Source organism: Xenopus laevis, chromosome 1L (assembly GCF_017654675.1).
Source record: "Xenopus laevis strain J_2021 chromosome 1L, Xenopus_laevis_v10.1, whole genome shotgun sequence".
Taxonomy (NCBI): Eukaryota; Metazoa; Chordata; class Amphibia; order Anura; family Pipidae; genus Xenopus; species Xenopus laevis.
The window spans coordinates 137,680,211-137,693,901 of record NC_054371.1 but is presented as its reverse complement, the minus strand read 5'-3'; positions in this window follow the sequence as shown (position 1 = coordinate 137,693,901).

Sequence of the window (13,691 nt, the reverse complement as noted above, 5' to 3'; positions counted from 1 at the left end):
CGCTCCTCTCTGCACACTGATTTTGTGGTGCGTGCAGAGAGAGCGCTATTTTAGTAAAGAATGTAGCTCCTACGTTCTTGGCACGTAAAGCCTTTTTTTTTTTTTTAAAGAACGTAGGAGATACGTTGTTGGCAGGGAAAGGGTTAATAAGGATGACCAACTTTTTGCTAAACTTTGTAAAGGGCGCAAGGACTGTCCAGAGAGGATTCTATTAAAAGCCGGCTGTATAATATTCTGAATCTATTACAAATAGGAACTTGGTCAAATGCAATACAATTTTTTTTGATTGAGAAGATCAATACCACAGAAATCTCTAATGAACTTTACATTTATTAAAGTTACATTTAGATTTTAAGGAGTTCTAGGATACAGGCACTCCTGTATTATTTATGGATTAATTTCTAAGAAGCAACGGTATCCCAAAAGAGTGTTCTTAATATCAGCAGTAGGGATGGGCGAATATGACCCGTTTCGTAAAAAAATTGTCGCATGTCTTTTTTTTTTTGACGCACGACACCATACAAGTCTATGGGCGTCATTTTTGCAGAGAAACAAGGCAAAAAAAATTCCCCCATCCCTAATCAGCAGTTAGTTTACTCCCGTTTCCAAAGAGGATTCCAAATTAAGATTGGTGTAACCCTCTTTACCTGATAACCACTTAATAATGAATCCACAAAGAGAGGCTTATATTGAAATAACTAAAGTTAGGAATAATAAAGGGACACTGTTGTGGGAAAACATGTTTTTTTCAAAATGTTGGTCCAGCAGACTTCTGCGCTGTTTTCTGTTTTTCCAAGAGCAAATACGTTTTTATATTGAAATTTGGCATGGGGCTGGACATATTTTCAGTTTCCCAGGTGCCCCTCCCCAGCAGCCCATCAGCAGAACAATGGGTAGGTAACCAGATAACAGCTCCCTGGTAGATATAAGAACAGCACTCAATAGTAAAAATCCATGTCCCACTACGATTTCTTCTGTTCCTTTGAGTAGGAGAAGCAATAGCCTTTCAGAAAGCTGTTCCATTGTGCAGAACTGGCTCTTTCTGAAAGCACATGACCAGGCATAATGAATTAAGATGGCTCCCTACACATCAATATTACAACTAAAAAAAATACACTTGTGGGGCTGGAAATTACATTTTACATGGAAGTGTGAATTATTTGCAGTGTAAACAGTGTAATTTTGAAATTAAAACTACACCATAAAAATCATGACAGAATCCCTTTAAGGCCTCCCAAACTTTTAGATTTACTTAACTTAAAGAAGGAAATTTTAGGTTTCTTCCCTTGCCAGAGTGCTTTAGAAATTTCTTAATGTCTGAATGTCTTAATAAAAGGGAGACATTGGTATGATCATTTTGAGAAAATAAACATTTTGAAGTTTAATAAGTTTAAGAGGACAGTTTAACCCTTTACTACACAGAGATGCAGTTAGTTTAATGAGGGGGGATACATTTATAAATATAGCCTGAATAAGTCTGAAGGAATACTTAATCCCAGATATTTAACAGAACTCCCTGGGGGGTTTTATCGTTAAATCAGAGAGGGCTTGTTTTTTAAATAGTACTACAGGGGATCTGTTATCCGGAAACCCGTTAACCAGAAAGTTCAGAATTACTGCAAGGCCATCTCCCATAGACTCCATTGTAATTAAATAATCCAAATTTTAAAAATGATTTCCTTTTTCTCTGTAATAATAAAACAGTACCTTGTACTTGATTAAAACTAAGATAAAATAAATCCTTATTGGAAGCAAAACCATTTTATTGGGTTTATTTAATGTTTACATGATTTTTCTAGTAGACTTAAGGTATGAAGTTCCAAATTACAGAAAGACCCGTTATCCGGAAAACCCCAGGTCCCGAGCATTCAGGATAATAGGTTCTTATAGCTATATAAATATTTAGTATCTCAGTTTTGCCTGAGTTCCTTACATAGCCAGAGAAAGAACTATAGGTTTGAAAAAAGGTGAAAAGTTTCCTAATTGAACTGTGGGGATCTTGGGACAATCAAAGTAAATCATCTGTGAATGCCATCATCTTGTCGTTTGCTAGTAACTTGGATACCTTGGAATAAGTCTGAACGGTTTCCGAATCTAATCAGAGGATCAATAGTAATATTAAAGAGTACGGGGGACAAATGACAGCCTTGTCTCGTTCCTCTACATAAGGTGAAACGATCTGATTGTTCTCAATCAGATCTAGCTTTGGGGAAGAGTAAAGTTACAGAGATTAGAGCAGTCGAAAAGTTCATATTATCAATTGCTTTCTCAGCATCTAAACTAACCAGGGAACAAGTAATTTTGTTATTGTTCGATGAATAAATGACACTAAGGATTGCCGGAATATTCTTAACATCTCTTTTTAATAAACCCATTTAGAAAAGGATAGAAATCAGGAAGGACATCCGCCAATCTATCAGCTAATATGTTAGGTGCCCTCAAATATGTGTGAAATGTGCAAAAATGCCTGTTTGTATCAATGCAGTTCACCCTTAGACACTGCATAAACGTATGGTTACACTTTTAGGGTTAAATAAGAAAGCAATTGTGTGAGGGTGCTAACTGAGGGCAGCACTGCTGGTCTTATTGACATATTCATAAAAAGGTCAGGTTCCCATGTGGCATAGCTGCTTTGTCCAAAAGCCACAGAGATGACTGGAACGTTACTGCAGTAGGTGATTACAGTAAAAAGGAAGTTCCAGTGCCTTTCCCCCACAGTAATAATGAAACAAAAGACATCATGATGACATAGACTTTTATGTGTGAGAGAGACTTCCAGCAATTCCTGTTGAATCATTTCTTCTAATTCAAGCAAATAAGAGGGAATTAGGTATCCAAGTATGAAACAGGGTAGATGTATGATAATCATATACAGTATATATGAGTAAGACACAAGGCAGGGAAGAATCTAGGAATCAGCACTGTATATTACTGTCTGTAATAGTGATGGGCGAAACAGCCGTGAAAATTCGCTGGTGTCCAAAAAAAAAAAAACGGACGCCGGTGTCAAAAACAGATTTTTCATCATGGCAGATATTTCGTCATTTTGCGGGAAATTTGCTAATTTTTCGGCTAACCGAAACGGCGCAAATTCGCACATCACTAGTATGTAATACATAACACTATAGGAACAAGTCAAACATGAAAATGTGAAGCCCGCTAGTCACTAGCTTTCAGCTTGTACCCAATCAAGATGGATTCTTCTGTCTGTAGTCATTACTGTTTATATAAATCATGTATCTGTTATGCCAGTATCCCATTGCAGTGCAAATATCTCACTTATTTCCGTTGCCACTAGTAATTGCAGACAAACAAATAAAAAAACAACAAAACAGAAAAGTATATATAGAGAGAGAAATTCCACATCTCACACTTCCCCTGTCTATATCCGTGTTATATTTCACATTTGTTCTATAAGCAGAGATTAACAAATGAATCCGCTCAGTACAGTATATTACAATGGAACCCCCCCATTTTCATATTTAATAGAACAGGCTACTGTGCAGAGGAAGATCATTTTCACATACACACCTGAAAGCTGTACAGCTGTTGGGCAGGCTCCTGCTAAGAGTCCGATTTAGATATAAAACTGCTTATATATTTCCTTGGTGAGTCTTGCTAAAAAAATTAAGAAGCATAAATTGTTTCTTGATACACTTTTATTCTTTCGACATGAGTACATTCCACTAGATGTCACTGTTGCTTTAATGCTTACATAAAATGGGCTCTTTTACAACCACGACCATAGTTACAGCCACATAAAAAACAGGTGTTTTGCTGGATTTAATGTCAAATTCGGCAAGTTGGAGCTTAACTTGCAAAATTGCTTTACTCCAGCCTTTGATGCAAAAAACATTTCGGTAGGGCTGTCACCTGGCTGGCTTAGCCAGTAGAAAAACAACCAAGACTGGGGCTGGTATTACAAGTACCAGTAATACCATAGGTTTTCCACCACTGGCCCACTTCACATCTCATCTCCCAACTCTACCAGCTACCCTCTAGCCCAACCTGCTAAAAAGAAAAATCACTTTTATGTGTCCTTGATGTTGCCTGGCTCTGCCCCCAGTTGTAGCATGATCCTGACCCCAACATCAGGGGTCTACCTCATCACAAAGACTCCCCAGCTGGTAGGGCAGTAACAACCCTAATTATGAAATTCTCCCCAGAGTCTGACAAAAAGATTTAATATGTTGGGGGGGTTAAATCAATCTCCGTTATATGAACAGATAAACTATTTCTTTCGTATCTCGGGCATCTTCCTTAGCTAGTATAGTTATATACACAGTACAGAATTTTGACAAAGATTTCTATATTGCTTAAGCACTTTATAGAACCCACAAAGATGGTGAAGACTCGACAAGCAGCACCCTAGTCTGGTTAATTTTTACCTGTTACCCCAGGCTGGGGTAACAGGTAACAGCCTATAATCACTGGGGTGATCATTATAAGCATGTATTAACAATTACTAGGATTAAAAAGTTTAGCCTATACACTCTTCATACAATACAACATATAAAATCCTGCAGGCCCTGTAAGGGACTCATATCTAATAAAATCATTTCCATTGCACATTTTAATTTATAGTCACAATTCTCTTGATTTATTTCCATAATGTGATTTTTCTCATCAATATAATATGTGAAAAGTACAAAATCAAGATCATGGATATTATAGAACAGGTTATCATGTGCAAAAACAAGGTGAGCGGGAAGCCTGTACAAGCAAGAGAGGTTTGTATAATCCCCCACCCCCAGATACAAAGATATTGCAAACTGATAGTATGCAACAGCAATCATTACTTTGAGGTACTCTGATATAGAGAAGCTACTGTAAATATGCATTACTGGAGGATACTATAGATGTATTAGAGAGAGAGAAAAAATGATTTTTCAGAAAAGAATATTTACCAAGTGAAATAAGAATGGGTAGTGATTCTTTAAAATATTTGCACTCTAGGGATGATGATGATAAATATGATTTATTGTATTATTATTATTTATATAGTGTCAACATATTCCACAACACTGTAAAGAGATTATCGATCATGCACATAAGTCTCTGCCCCAGTGGAGCTTATAAGCTAAGGTCTCTATCACATTAATACACAAATGATGGACCGTATCATCTGTAGCCAGTTGAAATTTACATTTTATGTCTCTGGTGTTTAAATCTGGCAGCTCAGTAATCCAGATGCAGATTATTCAATTTGCTACATTAGTTGATACATTTCTACAGCAGCATTTATGGAATATTAGCAACTATTGTATCAGTTTTAACAATTACTCAAAAGGCCAATGTTGAGAAATGAAATCAACTAATGTATCAGTTTACAACAGTCCCCCGAGCTGCTTTAGAAAGACATTAGAAGGTGAAAAATTTAATTTTAAGCTTTAATATTATAAAAACAGTCAGTCACAGATAGAAAATAGAAGGTAAATACAAGAGGTCCTCTGCACTCAATCCATTATCAATATATTAAGGACATTGAGAAATTTTGTGCCTTAAGCTACTAAAAAATGCCTTACCATTTAAACAGAACAGGGATTGTTTGTCCATATATTACAATATATTTAAGATGGCCAACTACATCAAAGTCATCCCTGGGATAGCCAGTCCTACACTCAACTTGCATCTGATTCATTAAGAATTCTATTGCTTCATTATATATTTTACATACTTTGATGTAGTTGGCCAGCTTAAATATATTGCAATATATGGACAAACAATCCCTGTTTTGTTTAAAGGGCCAGGCATTTTTTTAGAAGCTTAAGGCACAAAATGTCTCAATGCCCTTAATATATTGATAATGGGTTGAGTGCAGAGGACTCTTGTATTTATCTATGTGAATTTTGTGCTCACAGCCTCATTGCACCCCGCTTAATTATTTCCAGTGACCTGCCTTTGATAATACCCTAATCTCAATTAAATAGAAACTGGGGCACTTGTAGGCTTACTTTCACCTGGAGCAACCAACCCAACCCCCACATCCTGCATCCATCTTCTTACAAGATAGAAACTTGGCTGTTTCATCTCGTCACGTGGTAGAAACGTGGCTGTTTCATCCTGTCAAGAGGCAGAAATGTGCCTAGTAGAAGCAAAAATGAAAATGATGATCATGAAATGCTGATTTTTGAAATGAATATGTAATTGAAATGCTTTGATCATGTCTCCTGCAGGCATGTTGCTGTTGTGTCACACTATACTGAGTCACAAGAACACTAGAGATAAGGGCTCTTGCACACAAGCAACTTTGTTCAGGGGATTCTTCAGAAGCTTAATGAGAATAATGAGTTAATCATCTGCGTTGAGTTTCGGTTAATGAAGTCAGTTAAATGTTAACCATTTAAAAGGAAATAGGAAAAAATATCTAATCAGAATGTACTGAAATGGCATGTTCTTACAATTTCCTTTTGATACCACAGTGCAACTGCCAGTTCATCTTCTACACACATTGCAACTGTAGGCAACTCTCACAGGTAGACTTGCTTTTGTGCCCTGCACCACAGAAAGGGCTGCTTTAAAGGTATCTACGTCCAAAAATGGTCAGATGAGAATTGTAGTTTTATAGTTTTAGTGGTTTCTGAGTTTTTAAAAGTTCAAAGTTTTAGACTGCTAATAGTGGGCTTTCAGTTCAGCGCTAAATAATGAATTCCCTCTAGTATTCATTTTAATGATGTATTTGTAATTAAGCAAACACACTCAAAATCCACACAGGCCCAAATCTTTCGGTTCACTTAATACAAAACTAGATTTACTGGACTAATTAAGCAACATTAATTTTTAACTATTAAACTGTTAAAATATATATTTTAACTAAAGATGAGCAATTATTTGTTAGGTTGATTGTGTAGTAAACTTAATACAGGGGTGTGCCTATCCAATAACCATTGTGTTTAATTATTATATATATATATATATATATATATATATATATATATATATATATATATATATATATATATATATATATATATATATATATATATATAGATATAGATATGCATTAAATACAGTAGATATGTAGTTTATGATTTTTATACATTTTTCTATTCATACGATGTTCATTCAGCTGAAGGATACCCACTGACAATGTAATTTCCCATCTACTGAGTTTAAATACCGTGATGCCGGATAGTGATTTTATTGCCTATACCTATATGTCATGTTTTTACACACATCATTTGCTACTGTATTTCTTTGGGATGTCTTTACGGTATTATTAGTTCCACTGCACAGCAATACTAACCCCAGTAACCCCAGGCTTCTTTATGCAGATTGTATCAATGGAAGCACATGTAAATGCTGAATGCAGATATACATTATCTGTACCCACTAGGTGTCACTGTAAGTCAATGATCACAGCATGTCTTTTACCAAAGAGGCACAACTTTACTGATTACCATATTGCCTCATAATAGGTAAAAAGGCTCTTACAGGGGGTGTTTTTAAAAAAAATATATTTACAAATGCATGCTTAGCTTAAAAAAAAGCATAAATGCAAGTAAGTATGTTTTATGAATTTTAAATGCAATCTTTTAACTGATTGTCTTTTGAAAGCACATTAAACACAAGAATAAAACATAATGTTATCATACTTCTACTCACTCGTAGGGCAGAGACACACAGTCAGATTCGGGGAGACTAATCTCTCTGAACTGCCTCCCCCCCCTGCGCTTCGTTTTCCGAAGTAGGCCCAAGTTGCCTCACGAGGAAACTTCGGACGGCTTCGGAAAACGAAGCGGTCCGAGTGCCATCCCGCCGACAATTTTCATTCTAGCCGGCGGGAAGGCAATTCAGAGAGATGAGTCACCCCGAAGAAGAGGAGATTTTTCGCCGGGTGACTAATCTCCCTGAATCTGACCGTAAGTTATAAAAACCTAAAGAGCCCCGTATAAGTAAAAAAAACAGTTTGCATACCTTCAAAATCGCTCAACAGACGATGCAATAGCCACCACCCTCCATTTGGCCCTCTCTCATCTGGACAAAAAAGACACCTATGTTCGAATGCTGTAGACTTCATAGACTTCAGTTCAGCATTCAACACTATCATTCCTCAGCATCTGATAGAAAAGCTGTGCCTGCTTAGACTGAACACCTCCCTCTGCAGTTGGTTTCTGGACTACCGAACAGACAGACCTCAGTCAGTCAGGATTGGAAACATCATCTTCAGAACCACCACACTGAGCACAGGAGCACCTCAAGGCTGTGTGCTTAGTCCTATACTGTTCACTCTGCTGACACATGACTATGCAGCCACGCAGTACACAAATCACATCATAAAGTTCACTGATGACACGACCGTGGTGGGTCTCATCAGCAATAATGACGAGTCACCATAGAGAGAGGAGGTGCAGCGGTCAACAACATGTCTCTCAATGTAGACTAAACAAACGAGATGGTTGTTGACTTTAGGAAGACTAGGAGTGACCACCTGCCACTGTACATCAACAGCTCTAATGTGGAGATCGTCAAATGCACCAAATTCCTTGGTGTCCACCTAGCAGAGAACCTCACCTGGTCCCACAACACCAGCTACTTAGCCAAGATAGCCCAACAGCGCCTCTACTTCCTGCGCAAGCTGAGAAAATCCCATCTCCCACCATACATACTTTAAACCTTTTACAGAGAGACTATCGAGAGCATCCTGAGCAGCTGTATCACTGTCTGGGCTGGGAACTGCACTGTCATGGAGCGCAAGACCCTACAGAGGATAGTGAAGACTGCAGAAGAAGATCATAGGTGTCTCTCTTCCTTCCATCACGGACATTTACACCACTCGCTGCATCCGTAAAGCCACCAGCATTAAGGCTAATTCAACACACCCCTCACACTCGCTGTTCACACTCCTGCCATCTGGAAAAAGGTACCGAAGCATTAGGGCCCTCACTACCAGACTGTGTAACAGTTTCTTCCCCCAAGCCATAAGGCTCCTGAATACTCAGGGACTGGACAGATCTCTCTCACACACACACTCCATGTGACCTTACTATATACCACAACGTTACACAGACACTCTACACCATTGTATGGATGAATAGCCATTGGATACAGTTGTTCTCTATGAGCACATCTGCACTTTGTGATGTATTTTATCATGTTCTTGCTACTGTCATGTCACAATGACACACCCATCATGTCTGACGTTTAGCATTATTTACTTAACATATTACATCTGCTGAGTGTGCACTGTCTTGTCCTGTCCCTGCACTGTGCTGTCCTGACTTGCAGGAGTTGCATATTTTTGCATTTGCATTTTTTGTCTGTTGTCCAGTACATCTATGTTGTGTGTAGCACCATGATCCTAAAGGAACGTTGTTTCGTTTTCACTGTGTACTGTACAAATGTATATGGATGAGATGACGATAAACTCACTCTTGACTCTTGACTTGACTCTTGACATGCATCATGTAATGGTTCACCCCAGTTGTTCTACACTTTGCACTATACTCTTCAGAATTTGCACCCAGGCCAGTGCCCATAGATACTACTCAGCACTCTCAGAACAACAAGCATAGTGTGGCACCACCTTGCTGACTGTGCGACATAAAAGAACGGCTTCACTTAAGCTGGATAAACAAGTCTGGCATTGCCCGAAGCAGGCATAAGTACATGGATTCTAAGCACTGCATTCAGTCCAGCAGCAACCCCAACCATATGCAGGCCCATAGTGAATGAACCCTAAATATATTGCCTCCTAAAAGGGGCATACACATGCATGCATACATTGCATGACAGCCTGTATTCAGTTTAACACAGGCACAGCCAAAATGTGTTGTATAAAAAGAGCACTTAGTGGGAATTTTATAATGTAGCCTGTACTGGATGTACATCCTCATTATAGTAACACAACCTTCATAGTTTTAACCATGTGCAACATATATCACCATGTGTTAATTCCATTTTGCCCTATACTACTACGTGAAGCAATTTACCTAGTGATATTTTTTTGAATATGTTTCCATGCATACTAGAAAAAATACCGCTACAGCACCTCTTTCTTGCAAAAGTGAGAAGTTAAATTTATTAGCTCTGACCTAATACATTTAACTTCTTTATTTGCAACAAACAGGTGCAGCATCTGGTTTTTTTTTTAGAATGTCTACTTAACCCCTGGCGAGGGTTTCCGAACAGCTTTGCACCCAACTCACAAGGTTCTATGAGGTGGTTGAAGCACACACAACTTCCATTAATTCCTATACATACTAAAGAACCAAAAGTATACAGAAAAATCCAAAAAATACTGTTATACAGTATTTGTTGCACTCTGTCTCTAAAAATCACACATATTGGTTCCAACTCCCCTCTATCTTCTGCTGACAAAGGACTGCTTTTCCCTGAATGACAAACCAAACAATGAAAAGAAGGCAATAATGACGAAAGAAATCAAATAAGTCACATAACATTTTGTTTAATATGGAAATACACTTAATATCCCTCTCATATGTCATATTATGGAAAAAGTAACAATGCAACTCATGCAATAAAATATAATCAGAGTTCTGAGTCACAGAACTCCTTAGTAACTCCCAGTATCCTTACGTTTCATACAAGGAGGTATATTAGCAATTATATATACTGCATACTACAGTACATACTTTAATATGTTATAACATTTCTTATCTACTTAAAGGAACAGTAACATCAAAAGTGTTAAAAAAATGTTTTAAAGTAATACAAATAAAGTAATACAAATACAATGCATTGTTGCCCTGCACTGGTAAAACTTCTGTGTTTGCTTATAGTTTATATGTTACAGGGCAAACCTTTTGAAATAGAAAATTAACAAAAGTGGTATAAAGGTGATACCTTTATAGTTATAGTTTATATAAATAAGCTGCTGTGTAGCAATGGGGGCAGCCATTCAAAGGAGAAAAGGCTCAGGTTACACAGCAGATAGTAGATAAGCTCTGTAGAACAAAATGGTGTTATCTGTTATTCGCTATTTAACCTGTGCCATATAGCCTTTTTTCAATTTCCGCCATTGCTACTCAGCAGCTTGTTTATATGAACTATAGTAGTGTTACTGAAGCAAACAGATCAGTTTTACCAGTGCTGGACAACACTACATGATATTTTCATTACTTTTAAATACTTTAATTTTTTGGTGTTACCGTTCCTTTAATAATATCCCACTTGTTCTCTCAGCAGAATCTCTGTTGTTACATCCTCCTTATAGCAAGGAGTCTTAAGATAGCCTTCTATATCAGTATTTGTACTTTGGTCAGCCTATCACTACTTATTTCTGTATAACATGAGAAGTTTATACACAAAAAAAAAAAACAGAATAAAATAGAATGTAACACAGCGATGCACATTAGAGCTTAGGTTTATGCCCACTCTACATTTTTCAAGCCAAAATCGGCCCCATGTGAGCATGGAGTGTTGGGGGCAGTTCCTCTCAGTGCTCACAAAACATGGAGGGGATTGGGGAAAACTGTCAATTTCTCCCCTGATGGTAAAGTGACATAAGTCTTACAGTCTAGCATGAGGTGTATGGATACAGAAAACAAAGTATTTAAGCTCAGCAAATACCTTTGTACTTGGCACTTGAAAGGACACAATTGTGTGTGTATTTTTGCTTGTGTATGTAAATGACCCCTTTAGTGTGGTTTTTGTTTATGGAGAATTGACATCAGTCATCTGTATAAATCAGATATAGGTAAAGACTTCCTTTGTTGTTCTCAAAGTATCCGGTTCATCACACAGAGCCAGGTATCTCCACAACGCTTTGACTTTAAAAATTGCTACATATTACTCTGGAGTACCATTTCAGCCAAACTGTGATCCTTTATTAAATAAGTTGCACTACATGTTTCAGACCAAAAGATCCGTCCTCACGTTTTTGTGTTTACAATGTGTATAACCCAAATGACCAATTTATCACCAAAATACAACAAGTGTGTCAGCTCCTTTGTGTGGCCAGACACATTACATTACATGCTTAGAATGATCCTTCTGCAGTAATGCCCTCTAGAGCCCTACTCCAATAACATATAAGTATAAGAAGCAATAGTGCAATGTCTTGTATATATAAACATTGTAGCAGGTGGTAGTTCCGTACCTGCTTCATTGCAAAGCTGTATCTGACTGAAATGATTTCACTTTGCACCAGGGTGTGGAACAAGCACATAATTAAATAAATCACAATGTTAAATGGATGATCTAAAGTCACAAATATTCCACACCGCCTAAAGTCGGTCAATTATATGTTGAGTCATGGCTATGCAATCTGAAATGCAAGTTAGTTTGGTGCAAGTAGAAGGGTGAAGAAACCACATTATGCAATCATTTTAATGGCAATATTGATCAACTATGGGAGCGTTTATTTGCCTACTCCCAAGGAAGCAAGGAACTTCCCTGAACAATTACAGAAAATAAATCTAATATAGTTTTCTCTTGCATCAAAGTACATGGTAGCAATATTCTTTGCTTTTATTATGTTGCGGATGGGCCATTTTTATTTGTTACATGGGGTCTGAGGCTGAGCAGAATTTGTGTGGTCCCATTATTTATACAAAGCAGGACTGCATAACCTAAGGTCCTTCAGGTGTTGTTGCCTTCAACTCCCAGAACCCACAACAGCCTTCAGCCATCTTTCAAGGTATCTTGGACAAAAACTGTTAGGGCCCCTTATTCTCGCATGGATTTGGTCCAGATTTGGTCAGATCAATAAACCTAGAGAAGACAATTTTCCTAGATACAGGCCACTGTGTTCTTATAGGGGAATTCAACCCCTTATTAAAAAAAACCCTACCCCCTACCCTACATAGACCCTCCCCCCCCAACCAAGCTGGTACCCCAGGTAATTGCCCCTAACTTTTTACTTACCCCTCGGTGCAGATTAAAGGAGAAGGAAAGGCTAAAATTAAGTAAGATTTATCAGAAAGGTCTATATAAATACACCAGTAAACCCTCAAAGTCATGCTGCTCTTAGTCCTCTGTCAAAAGAAACACCACATTTCTTTGCTTTTATTGTGTACACATGCGCTTCTGTATCAGACTTCCTGTTTTCAGCTTAAACCTCCAGGGCAGGGCTTGAGCATGCTCAGTTTGCTCCTCTCCCCCTCCCTCCTCCCATCCCTGCTGTAATCTGAGCTCAGAGCTGTTAGTGAGCAGGGAGAGACTTAGGCAGGAAGTGATGTCACACCAAGCTTATATGGCAGCTTCTATCCTAAACAAACAGAGACAGTGTCTAAAGCTTTTTACTCAGGTATGGTAAAGCACTCTGCAGAATAAATATAGCGTTCTAGCTTGCACTATTGTGGCTGTTCTATTGGCAATAAAATGTCTTCGAGCTTTCCTTCTCCTTTAAGGGCATCAGAGTTCATGACAGCCATTTTCTTCTTCTTCGGTAATCTTCTGGTCTTCTTCTGGCGCTTCGGTAATTTCAATGACTTTCAGCATATGTGCAGTTGTTCAGGACCAGCAGATTGTTCCAACTACACATGCGCCGACATGGCACTAACTTCCCGAAGAGAAGAATATGGCGTCCGTAAACTTCACTGGACAGAATCTAAGGAAAAAGTTAGGGCCATTTACCCAGGGTAGCAGCTAGGCTAGGGGGAGTAGGGAGGGGGGTCTATGTAGGTTATGGGGTTGATTAAAGGCAACTAAAGCCCTAGATCAGTGCTGTCCAACTTCTGTGGTACCAAGGGATGGAATTTTTCTGGCCTACATGGTGGAGGGCCACA